This window comes from Mus caroli, chromosome 2, assembly GCF_900094665.2.
Source record: "Mus caroli chromosome 2, CAROLI_EIJ_v1.1, whole genome shotgun sequence".
NCBI classification, from domain to species: domain Eukaryota; kingdom Metazoa; phylum Chordata; class Mammalia; order Rodentia; family Muridae; genus Mus; species Mus caroli.
The window spans coordinates 101,594,682-101,607,444 of record NC_034571.1 but is presented as its reverse complement, the minus strand read 5'-3'; the positions used below and the strand labels follow the sequence as shown (position 1 = coordinate 101,607,444).

At 37.5% G+C, this 12,763-nt stretch overlaps 1 long non-coding RNA gene and 1 other non-coding gene across 2 annotated transcripts in view; one reads left to right on the top strand and one right to left on the bottom strand.

The window, feature by feature from the left end:
* Positions 1-12,763, top strand: part of LOC110309167 — an 89,118-nt gene that overhangs the window by 30,451 nt on the left and 45,904 nt on the right. The window lies entirely within an intron of this gene.
* LOC115030486 lies at positions 1,405-1,548 on the bottom strand. The gene has a single exon (XR_003836081.1). It is a non-coding gene; the product is annotated as a small nucleolar RNA SNORA48 (small nucleolar RNA).

Sequence of the window (12,763 nt, the reverse complement as noted above, 5' to 3'; positions counted from 1 at the left end):
TTCCCTGGGTGTTTTGTTCCCAATTCTAAGAAGGTGCACAGTGTCCACACTTTGGTCTTCATTCTTCTTGAGTTTCATGCGTTTATCAAATTGGAAAGTTCTATAGTACTGTTTCTGCAAGGTCACCCAATGGTGCCTTTGGCAAGAGAAGGGTCAACTCTCCTATTCTCATAGATTTAGAGTCAGCTCACCTATATCTGTGCCTCCAGAGCCAGCTCCACTGTGATTCTCAGTCAATATGCTAGCTAGGCCCAGTCTCCTAAGTGTTTCACACTGTGAGGTGCTGAGACAGCTCTACCACATTCACAGCCTTGGGGCTGGCTCATCCCTGCCTTTGTCATTAGGGCCAACTCCACTGTAACATGTTACAGTCACTAGCTCTCCTGCTCTTATGAGTTCAGGGACAGATCTCCTGCATAGTACAGGAGATGAAGGGCTAGCAGCTGTGGGGGTGGGGTGGGTGGGTATCACCTCCATACTCATTCCAACTCAAGGCAGAGGACTGGCAGAGCCAGCTCCCCTACTCCTTTAACCTCAGGTTTGGCATACTCATGCCCTCGTAACCAGGATCAGTTCTACTTTGCTCCATAGCTGAGGGCCAAGGCTAGTTCTTCCAAGTTTTGCAGCTAGTGGGGAAAAGAAATAGCTCTCATGAGTTCAGGACACTCTGGGTAGCTTTCCTGAATGTCAGAGGTATCAAGGAGCTGGAGATGGGGGGTGTGGCAGGAGCATCACTTCTGTGTCTGTGATCCCACACTGCAGACAAATGGTAAGGTCAGCTTTCCCATACTGACAGGCTTACAGGGTCATCTCACCCACACTCCTGCCACCAGAGGCAGCCCCATTGTGCTGCATGGGCTGTCTGCATCCAGTGAGGGATGAGTCCAGAATGCACACCCTATGAACATCCTTGTGGTCCCCTACAGCTGACCCAACCAGGAGCATTAGTATATTCTCTAGTGATAATATGAGCCATGGACACTGATAACCCAGCTGTTTTGTAGCCATGTACCCAGAATGGCCCTCAGCATCAGCTGATGCTGGGACCCCACCATGGCCCCAGGTGGTAGGGCTGGATAGTGACAACAGGCTACTCCTCTTTGCCCTCAAGTCACCTGATCCATCTCTCTTCAAAATGCTAAAGTTATTCCATTGCTCTTTCTATTCTATTTGACCACCACATACTCACACTTTAGGGTGGTTCCTTCTGTGGGCTGGCCACATGGTTTACAGGCCTCTGGGTGACATACTACATTCATGCTAAGTGATGTAGAGTAGCTACAAGCAGGTATCCATGTCCCTTCTGGATGGCAGGTCTGTGGGTGGCATGGTGATCAGCAGGTCCCTATCTGCCTTCCACTTCCCCAGCTGTGATACCTGGATTTGATTTGATTTGATGTGATTTTATGAGTCCTAAGCATAAGACAGCTCCAGCCACCAAGGCAGGCACCAAGCTAGGATGAACAAAGAACTGCCATCTGCTCTGCCTCTGACTGATATAAGAACACCATCACTAGCAAGGTATCTCTTTGCCCATTGCCAGGGAGGACACTTTGTCCTTAATAAATGATGCAATAGTTGTTATCCATATAAAGAATATTTTTGGATGATTTCTGTGTCTATAATTTCATGACCTTGACTTAGACTTATACGTTTAGTTATGTGCTGAAATAGAGAAGAAGAAACTGTTACCATTAGTGGAGATTTCACATGTAACCAAACAAGTAAAGTCTTTTAAATTTACAATTAGACTAAAAGAGATATTTTCTGAGCACCTTCTTTTTCTCCCACTCAATTATGAATTTGAAATATTGTTTTATAATATAAACTGTACAAATATATACAAACATATGCATGTACACATGCACACAGGTACATATGCACAAATATACGTATAATACAAATATGCATAGGCATGTTGTATGCACATATAGACAACTAAATTTATAATTATGCCAATGGCTCAACAGCTAATTATTTTCATGACCTTGAAAGTAATTCGAATATTTACTTCAGTGTACAATTACGAAAAGAATTTCTTTCAAATTATAGGTCATTAAGTTGAATCTTTTCAAGGAATTTTTGTTTAAGCAGTGAATTATATTAATTATTTAAGATACCTTTTCAAGAAATGTGGCCAGTTGTAATCCATATTTCCAAATAATTCCAAAAGAACTCATTTATTAAATTCTTTCATTATGTTTTTGTCATTGTTATTGGCATGTATGCTCTGACGTTTGGGAAAAAGAAATTTTCAGAAACTCAACATTAAAAATGAGTATTCAACTGTGATAGAGGACAAGGTGTTTTAATGTTATTGATTTTCAGAATTTTCTATTGCCTACCATTTTAATCTAGGCCTCTCAATAGAAATAAATAAATAGCCATCAATATATCTGTAAGGCAGACAAATGGGACTTCTGAAAATTCTCATGTGGAGACTTTGAGTTATTTTCTGACTCAGCACACAATGGCTTAATAGCAGAAAGTTCTGAACTGTGACTTAGTATCTAGTTAGAGGCTAGGGGTCAAGATTATTACCAAGAGCACTCCCTGTCTCTACTGACACAGATTTTCCCTTAATATAATACATTAAGACCATATTTTCCCATCCCTTTACCCTACCCAGCTGTCCCCCACCAACCCTCTCCTATAGATCCTCACCCCCTCCATTTTCCTTCAGAAATGAGCAAGAAAAAAAGTGACAGCAATAATAAAGGACGAGGCAAGGTACATAAAAGTTGAGGCAAAACCTTTATATTGAGGCCAAACAAGACAACCCAGTAGGAGGAGAACAGTCTCAAGAGTAGGCAAAGGAGTCAGAGACACACTTGTTCTCCTGTAAGGACTCCCACAAAAACCACCAAGCTAATGGCCATAAGTCTCTCAGAAGACAGTTGTTGGGCTCCTATCTGTAAGCATAACAGTATCATTAATTGTATCACGGGTGGGCTCTCTCTCATGAAATGAGTTTCTTGTTGGACCTGTCATGGGTTGGCCATTCCCTCAATTTCTGTTCCATCTTTTTCACTGCACTTCTTGTAGGCAAAGCAAATTGTGGTTCTAAGATTTTGTTGGCAGGTTAGTGTTTCCCCTCCTTCCTCTGGAAGTCTGACCTGGCTACAGAAGGTGGCCACTTCAGGTTCCATATCCCCAGATGCTAGTAGTCTCAGCTAGAGTCACCCCCATAGACTTTAGGGAGCATCCCTCAAGCCAGGTCTTCAGTTTGTCCCAGAGATGCCCTGTGCTCCAGCAGATTTTATTTCTCTCTCCCAGACCTCTCCAATATATCTCTTTGTACCTGATCCCCATCCATGTTCTTGGCCCCATATTTTCCCACCTATTTTCATCCCTTTATCTACCTCTGATGTTCTTTTTACTTCGCCTTCTCAGTGAGATTCAAGCATCCTTCTTTGGTCCATCCTCATTACTTAGCTTCTTTGGATGTGTGGATTGTAGCCATGTTATCTTGTACTTTATTGATAATCAATAATCTCCGGCTGGAGAGATGGCTCAGTGGTTAAGAGCACTGACTCTTCTTCCAAAGGTCCTGATTTCAATACCCAACACCCACATGGTGGCTCACAACCATCTGTAAAGGTATTTGATTCCCCCTTCTGGTGTGTCTGGAAACAACTACAGTGTACTCATATAAATAAAATAAATCTTAAAAGAACAATAATCTCCATTTATAAGTGAGTATATACCATGTGTGCCTTTCTGGGTCTGAGTTACCTCACTCAGAATGAGTTGTATCCATTTGCTTGAAATTTTCATGATATCTTTGGTTTTAGTAGCTGAGTAGTATTCCATTGTGTAAATGTACCAAAATTTCTTTGTTCATTCTTTGATTGAGGGGCATATAGGTTGTTTCCAGACTCTGCCTTGAACTTTTGATTCTACTGTCTCCAGCCCCATGTGGAGCCATAAATCAAACAAACATTTATTTGTTTTATCTCTGTGAAAATAACTTGTGAAACTTACCTTAAGCCATGAAAGATGTATGATGGCTCAAAAATTATAACCTTTAGTTATATTAATGATAATCATACATTGCTTTGGACCTGAGGTAAAACAGAGCTTCACTGGCTAGCAGACAGAATATGAGGTGTAAATATGCCCACCTCTTTGAAATAAGAAAGCAGAGTGTGTGTGTGGAGGGGGGAGTCACCCCCTAGTGGCACACTGCCTCTAACTATAGCTTACTTTCTATTATTCCCACCACTTCCCACCCAAAAAGTGTCAAAAGCTGGAGAGCAAGTTTTCAACATATGAAGCCATAGTGGACATTTGATATTTAAATTCTATTGAATTAAATTTAAATTTAAATTCTATTCTCTGGTTCTTTTAGAACTCCGAATTTGTTTATCCAGAATTACATCCTGAGATGATTTTATGAGTTTCACTTCCTCTGAGAATGTCAGGGAATATTTGCTTCCTTTTAAATTCACTATATTAACTGCTTTAAACCTATTGACTATTTTTGAAATTTATTTCCCAAAAAGCTTAGCATTTTGTTTAAAAAGTTTGCCATGTGTTTCTAATTCTGTACATTACTTTTTCCCATTTCTGCATTTTCTAGCAGAGCTGTATTATTTACTTTGACATATCTTCTGAGGATGTATTTTTCAACCCTATAATTGTTTGTGGTAATAATTAAGATATTCCATACTTTCAATATTTTGGAGTCCAAAACTTAATATTTCAGTTATTTCTTTAGCAAAAATTGACTATCTAAAAACACATTAGTTCTAAATGTGATATAATAGTTTTCTTTTTAAATATGAAACTTTGGGAATTTATATAGGGATATAACAACTTATGATAGGCAACTTTCCAAAAAAATTTAAGTAAAATTGTCCCTTTCAATGCATTAGGAATAATATATCAATTTAGATATACATACAGATATAAACATAAACATATAAGCTGTAATATGACTATAAATTTCTTTTGCCTTTTCAGGGGGAGAGGTGAGCAAACACCTATTTACCACAGAGATGACCCAGATTATAAACTGAAGAAATTATTCCACTCAAGCCTCAGTGAATTAACTAGACTTTGTTGCATGAGAATAGGCCTTCTAGTTTGTTTTTTTCCCCCTTTTTTTACTCTCTTTTTTTAATTAGGTATTTTCTTCATTTACATTTCAAATGCTATCCCAAAAGTCCCCCATACCCCCCCCCACACACACACACACTTCCCTTCCACCCACTCCCACTTCTTGGCCCTGGCTTTCCCCTGTACTGGGGCATATAAAGTTTGCAAGACCAAGGGGCCTCTCTTCCCTATAATGGCCAACTAGGCCATCTTCTACTAAATATGCAGCTAGAGACATGAGCTCTGGGAATACTGGTTAGTTCGTATTGTTGTTTCACCTATAGGGTTGCAGACCCCTTTAGCTCCTTGGGTACTTTCTCTAGCTCCTCTATTGGGGGCCCTGTGTTCCATCCAATAGTGGACTGTGAGCATCCACTTCTGTGTTTGCCAGGCATTTCAAATGTTATCCCTTTTTCCATTTTCCACTCTGGAAACCCCCTAGTCTATCCTCCCTCCCCCTGCTTATATGAGGGTATTCTTCCACCTACCTACCCAGTCCAGACTCCCCACTCTAGCATTTTCCTACACTGGGGAATCAAGCCTTCATAGGACAGATGGCCTTTCCTCCTGTTGATGCCTGACAAGGCCATCCTCTGCTACATGTGCAGCTGCAACCACAGGTCTTTCCATGTGTACTCTTTGGTTGGTGGTTTAGTCCCTGAGAACTCTGGGGAGTCTAGTTAGTTGATATTGTTGTTCTTCCTATGGATTGCAAACCCCTTCTGTTTCTTCAGTCCTCTCGTTAACTCTTCCATTGGGAAACCCATGCTCCGTCCAATAGTTGGCTATGAATATCTGCCTCTGTATTTGTCTGGCTCTGGCAGAGCTCATCAGGAAACAGCTATATCAGGCTCCTGTCAGTAAGCACTTCTTGCTATACTCTGTAGTTTCTGGGTTTGTTATCTGCATATGGGATGGATCCTCAGGTGGGGCAGTCTATGAATGGCCTTTCCTCCAGTCTCTGCTCTGCACATTGTCTCTGTATATCCTCACTTGAGTATTTTGTTCTTCCTTCTAAGAAGGACTGAAGCATCCACAATTTGGTCTTCCTTCTTCTTGAGCTTCATGTGGTCTGTGAATTGTACTTGGGTAATCTGAGCTTTTGGGCTAATATCTATTTATCAGTGAGTGCATTTCATATGTATTCTTTTTTGACTGGGTTACCTCACTCAGGATAATATTTTCTAATTCGATCCATTTTCCTAAGAATTTCATGAAGCCATTGTTTTTAATAGAGTAGTAGTAATCCAAGCTGTAAATGTACCACATTTTCTATATCCATTCCTCTGTTGAAGGACATCAGGATTCTTTCCTTCTTCTGGCTATTATAAGCAAAGTGGAGCATGTATCCTTGTTATATATTGGAGCTTCTTTCCTTCTTCTGGCTATTATAAGCAAAGTGGAGCATGTATCCTTGTTATATATTGGAGCATCTTTTGAGTATATGCCTAGGAGTGGTATATTTGAATCCTAAGGTAGTACTATGTCCAATTTTCTGAGGGCTCTGCAGACTGATTTCCAGAATGGTTGTACCAGCTTGCAATCCGCTCCCCCCAACAATGGAAGAGTGTCCTCTTTCTCTACATTCTTGCCAGAATCTAATGTCACCTGAGTTTTTGTTCTTAGCCATTCTGACTGGTGTGAGATAGAATCTCAGGGTTGTTTTGATTTGCATTTCCCTGATGAATAGAGTTGTTGGACATTTCTTTAGGTGCTTCTCAGCCATTCAATATTCCTCAGTTTTGAATTCTTTGTTTTGCTCTATACTCCAGATTTTTATTATATTTTACTAGATATTTTATTTATTTAAATTTTAAGTGTTACCATCTTTCCTGGTTTCCCCTTTAAAAACCTCCTATCTCACCCCCCACCCTGCTTACCAATCCACCCCCTCATGCTTCCCTGTCCTATCATTTCCCTACACTGGGGCACCTCATTTTTAATAGGGTTATTTGATTCTCTGGAGTCAAATTTCTTGAGTTCTTTGTATACATTCAATATTAGCCCTCTATCAGATGTAAGATAGGTAAACCTCAGCCGGGCATGGTGGCACATGCCTTTAATCCCAGCACTAGGGAGGCAGAGGCAGGTAGATTTCTGAGTTCGAGGCCAGCCTGGTCTACAAAGTGAGTTCCAGGACAGCCAGGCCTATACAGAAAAAACCTGTCTTGAAAAACCAAAAAAAAAAAAAAAAACAACAAAAAAAAAAAAACCAAAACAAAACAAAACAAAAAAACCCAACCTCTTTCCCAATCTGCTGTGTGCAGTTTGTCCTATTGACTGTGTGTTTTGGCTTCTAGAAGCTTTGCAATTTTATGAAGTCCCATTTGTAGATTGTTGATCTTAGAGCATAAGAAAATTTCCCCAGTGCCCATGTGTTCAAGGCTTTTCCCCACTTTCTCTTCTATTAGTTTTAGTGTATCTGGATTTATATGGAGGTCCTTAATCCACTTGAACTTGAGCTTTATACAAGGTGATAAGTATGGATAGATTTGCATTGTTCTACATGCTGACCTCCAGTTGAACCAGCACCATTTTTGAAAATGCTGTCTTTTTTCCACTGGATGGTTTTAGGTCCTTTGCCAAAGATCAAGTGACAATAGGTGTATGGCTTCATTTCTGGATCTTCAATTCTTTTCCATTGATTTACCTGCCTGTCTCTGTATCAACACCATGCAGGGTTTTTTGTTTGTTTCTTTGTTTTGTTTTGTTTTTTATATCACAACTTTTCTGTAATGCAACTTGAGGTAGGGATGGTGATTCCCCAGAAGTTCTTTTTATTTTTGAGAATTTTTTTTATCCTGAGCTTTTTGTTATTCTAAATGACTTGAGAATTGCCTTTCGACTCTATGAAGAACTGAGTTGGATTTTTGCTTGGGATAGTATGGAATATGAAGATTGCTTTCAGCAAGATGGCCATTTCTATTATTTTATCTTGCCAATCCATGAGCATTGGAGATATTTCCATCTAATTTCTTTCTTCAGAGACTTGAAGTTCTTGTCATACAGTTCTTTCACTTGCTTGGTTAGAGTCATACCAAGGTATTTTATATTTTTTGTGATTATTGTGAAGTATGTAGTTTACCTAATTTCTTTCTAAGCCTGCTTATCCTTTGAGTAGAGGAAGGCTAATGATTTGTTTGAGTTAAATTTATCTCCATCCACTTTCCTAAAGCTGTTTATCAGGTCTAGGAGATCTCTGGTGAAAATTTTGGGGTCACTTAAGTATACTATCATATCACCTGCAAATAGTGATTTTTTTACTTCTTCTTTTCCAATTTGTATCCCTTTTGACCCCCTTTTGTGATCTACTTGCTCTGCCTTGGACTTTGAGTACTACAGTGAATAGGAAGGGAGAGACTTGGATTCCTTTAAGTTTCTCTCCATGTAGTTTGATGTTCATTCCTGGTTTGCTGTATATTGCTTTTACTATGTTCAGGTATGGAACTTGAATTCCTGATCTTTGTAAGACTTTTAGCATAAAGGGGTGTTGAATTTGGTCAAATGCTTTCTCAGCATCTAATGGAATGATCACATACCCCCCCTCCCTTTGAGTTTGTTTATATAGTGAATTACATTGATGGGAATTGAATTTCTGATCTTTCTAAGACTTTTAACATGAAGGGTTGTTGAATTTGGTCAAATGCTTTCTCAGCATCTAATGAAATGATCTTTTTTTTTCTTTGAGTTTGTTTGTATAGTGTATTACATTGATGGATTTCATATATTGAACCATTCCTGCATCCCTGGGATGAAGCCTACTTGCTCATAATGGATGATCAATTTAATGTGTTTTTGGATATTCAGTTTGCAAAAATTGTATTGAGTATTTTCACATTGATATTTATAAGTGAAATTGCTTGGATTTTCTTTTTCTTTGTTGAGTCTGTGCGGTTTAGTTGTGAGTGTAATTGTGGTTTCATAGAACGAATTTGGCAATGTTTCTTCTGTTTCTATTTTGTGGAATAGTTTGAAGAGTATTGGTATTAGGTTTTCTTTGAAGGTCTGATAGAATTCTGCAGTAAACCCATCTGGTCCTGGGCTTTTTTTTTTTTTTTTNTTTTTTTTTTTTTTTTTTTTTTTTTTTTTTTTTTTTTTTTTTTGGTTGGGAGACTTTTAATGACTGCTTCTATATTTATTTATTTATTTATTTAGGCACTATGGGACTGTTAAGATGGTTTATCTGATCCTGATTTAAATTTGATACCTGGTATCTGTCTAGAAAATTGTTCCTTTTTTCCAGATTTTCCAGTTTTGCTGAGTACAGTCATTTATAGTAGGATCTAATGCTTTTCTGAATTTCCTCAGTCTCTGTTGTCTTGTCTCCCTTTTCTCTTCTGGTTTTGTTAATTTGGATACTGACTCTGTGCCCTCTCTTTAGTCTGGATAAGGGTTAAGCTTGGTGATTTCTCAAAGAACCAGATCTTGGTTTTGTTGATACTTTGCATACCTCTTTTTCTTTCTACTTGCTTGATTTCAGTCCTGAGTTTAATTATTTACTGCCATTTAATCCTTTTGGGTATATTTTCTTCTATTTGTTGTAGAGCTTTCAGATGTCCTGTCTAGCTGCTAGTGCATGCTCTCTCCAGTTTCTTTTTGGAGGCACTCAGAGCTATGTGTTTTTCTGTTAGTACTGGTTTCATTGCGTCCCATAAGTTTTTATATGTTGTGTCTTCATTTTCATTAAAAAATTTAAAAAGTCTTTAATTTTTCTCTTTATTTCTTCCTTGACCAAGTTATCATTGAGTAGAGCATTGTTTAGCTTCCATGTGAATGTGGGCTTTCTGTTGTCTTCATTGTTATTGAAGACCAACCTTATTTCTTGGAGATCTTTTAGGATGTGTGGGAATATTTCAATCTTCTATTCTCTGTTGAATTCTGTTTTGTTTTTTTTTTTTTTTTGACAAATTCTATGGACAATTTTGGAAAAGGCACCATGAGTTGCTGAGAAGAAATAATATTCTTTTGGTTTTTGATGAAATTTTCTATAGATATCTGTTAAATACATTTGATTCACACTTCTGTTAGTTTCATTGTGTCTCTTTTTTGTTTCTGTTTCCATGATCTGTCAATTAAAGAGTGTGGGGTATTGAAGTTTCCTACTATTATTGTGTGAGGTGGGTGCTAAAGTTTTCCACTATTATGTGGGGTGGCATGTTTGTTTTGAGCTTTAGTAAAGTTTCTTTTATGAATGTGGGAGCCCTTGCATTTGGAGCATAGATGTTTAGAATTGAGAGGTCTTCTTGATACATTTTTCCTATGACAAGTATGAGGTGTCCTTCCTTATCTTCTTTGATAACTTTTGGTTGAAAATTGATTTTATTAGATTTTAAAATGGCCACTCCATCTTGTTTCTTGGGACCATTTGCTTGGAAATTTTTTTCCAGCCTTTTACTCTGAGGTAGTTTCTGCCTTTGTCACTGAGATGCATTTCCTCTATGCGGCAAAATAATGGGACCTATTTACTTATCCAATCTCTTAGTCTATGTCTTTTTATTGGGGAATTGAGTCCATTGATTTTAAGAGATATTAAGGAAAAGTTATTGTTGCTTCCTGTTATTTATTTTTGTTCTAAGAGGTGGAATTATGTTTGTGTGGCTTTCTTCTTTTGGATTTGTTGAAAGAAAAATTACTTTCTTGCTTTTTCTAAGGTGTAGTTTCTGTTCTTGTGTTGGAGTTTTGCCTCTATTATGCTTTGTAGAGCTGGAAAGATTTGTTGAAAGACTTTGTGTAAATTTTGTTTTGTCATGGAATATCTAGGTTTCTACATCTATGTTAATTGACAGTTTTACTGGGTATAGTAGCCTGGGTGGCATTTGTATTTTCTTAGGGTCTGTATGACATCTTCCCAGAATCTTCTGGATTTTTGAGTCTCTGGAGAGAAATCTGGTGTAATTATGATAGGCCTGCCTTTATATGTTACTTGATCTTTCCCCCTTAGTGCTTTTAATATTCTTTCTTTGATTTTGTGCATTTGGTGTTTTGATTATTATGTGACAGGAGGAAATTCTTTTCTGATGCTGTCTATTTGGAGTTCTGTAGGATTCCTGTATGTTCATGGGCATCTCTTTCTTAAGGTTAGGGTGTTTTCTTCTATAATTTTGTTGAAGATATTTACTGGCCCTTTATGTTGGGAATCCTTGCTCTCTTCTATATGTAATATCCTAAAGTTTGGTCTTCTGATTGTATCCTGGATTTCCTGGATGTTTTGGGTTAGGAGCTTTTTGCATTTTCTTTGACTGTTGTGTCCATGTTTACTATGGTATCTTCTGCCTGAGATTCTCTCTTCTATCTCTTGTATTTTGTTGGTAGTGCTTGTATCTATGATTCCTGATCTCTTTCCTAGTGTTTCTTTCTCCAGTGCTGCCTTCCTATGTGATTTCCTTATTGCTTATATTTCCATTTTTAGAACCTGGATGGTTCTAACCATTCAATCCCTTCAGCTGTTTGTTTGTGTTTTCCTGTAATTCTTTAAAGGATTTTTGTGTTACCTCTTTATTGGCTTCAATCTGTTTACCTCTGTTCTCCTGTATATATTTAAGGTAGTTATTTATGTTCTTTTTACACTCCTCTGTCATCATCATTAGATGTGATTTTAAATCCAAGTCTTGCTTTTCCAGTGTGTTGGGTTACCCAGGACTTGCTGTAGCAGAAGAACTGGGTTCTGATGATGCCAAGTAACTGATTTCTTTTGGTCTAGTTTGCTGTTTATCTCTTTGGTCAACACTATGACCAAAGGCAACTTGGAGAAGAAAGAGTTTATTTTGCCTACAGATTACAATATTGAGATAAGCTGTCATTTATCAATATACTCTACTAGCAGTATCAGTATATATATATATATATATATATATATATATATATATATATATATATTCAGTGTTTAAATGTAAAAATCATGAACATCTAGTCTACCAAAGCTTAAAATACTATCTTTCATTTGATGTCATTTCTTGATACTTTTGCCAAATTTTATGTGGATGTACTTTTGTGGTCTTTATTTTTCTGTTCTTTTGGTCTACATATCTGCTTTTATGCTATAACATAAAGTTTTTGTCACTGTGTCTCTGTAATAAAAGTTGAGGTTAGGTACCACCAACATTTATCTTTCTGCTTAGGATTATGTTGGCTATTTTTTACCTGCATATGACCTCTAATATTGTCTTCACTAATTCTGTAAACAATGTTTCTTAAATGTTAATGCAGTTTGTGTTGAATCTGTAACTTAATTTTAGTAATGTAGTCATTTCCAAAGCATTACTTCTGGCAATTCACGAACACTAGAAATCTTTCCATTTTCTAGTGTATTATCAAATTTCTATGTTTAATGTTTCAGTTACATTGGCCTTTCACTTCTTTTTATTAGATTCATTCCTAGGTACATTTGGTTGAAGATATCATGAACAGAATTGATTTTTTTCCCTGACTGATTTCTTTCATGACATATTTGTTATTGGTATATAGAAAATATGCATACTGCTAAAAGTATTTATCAGATCTAAGAGACTTGGTGTCTTATAAGTCGAGGGATGGATACAGAAATTATGGTACATTTACACAATGGAGTAATACTCAGCTATTAAAAAGAATGAATTTATGAGATTCCTAGCCAAATGGATGGACCTGGAGGGCATCATCTTGAGTGAGGTAACACAATCACAAA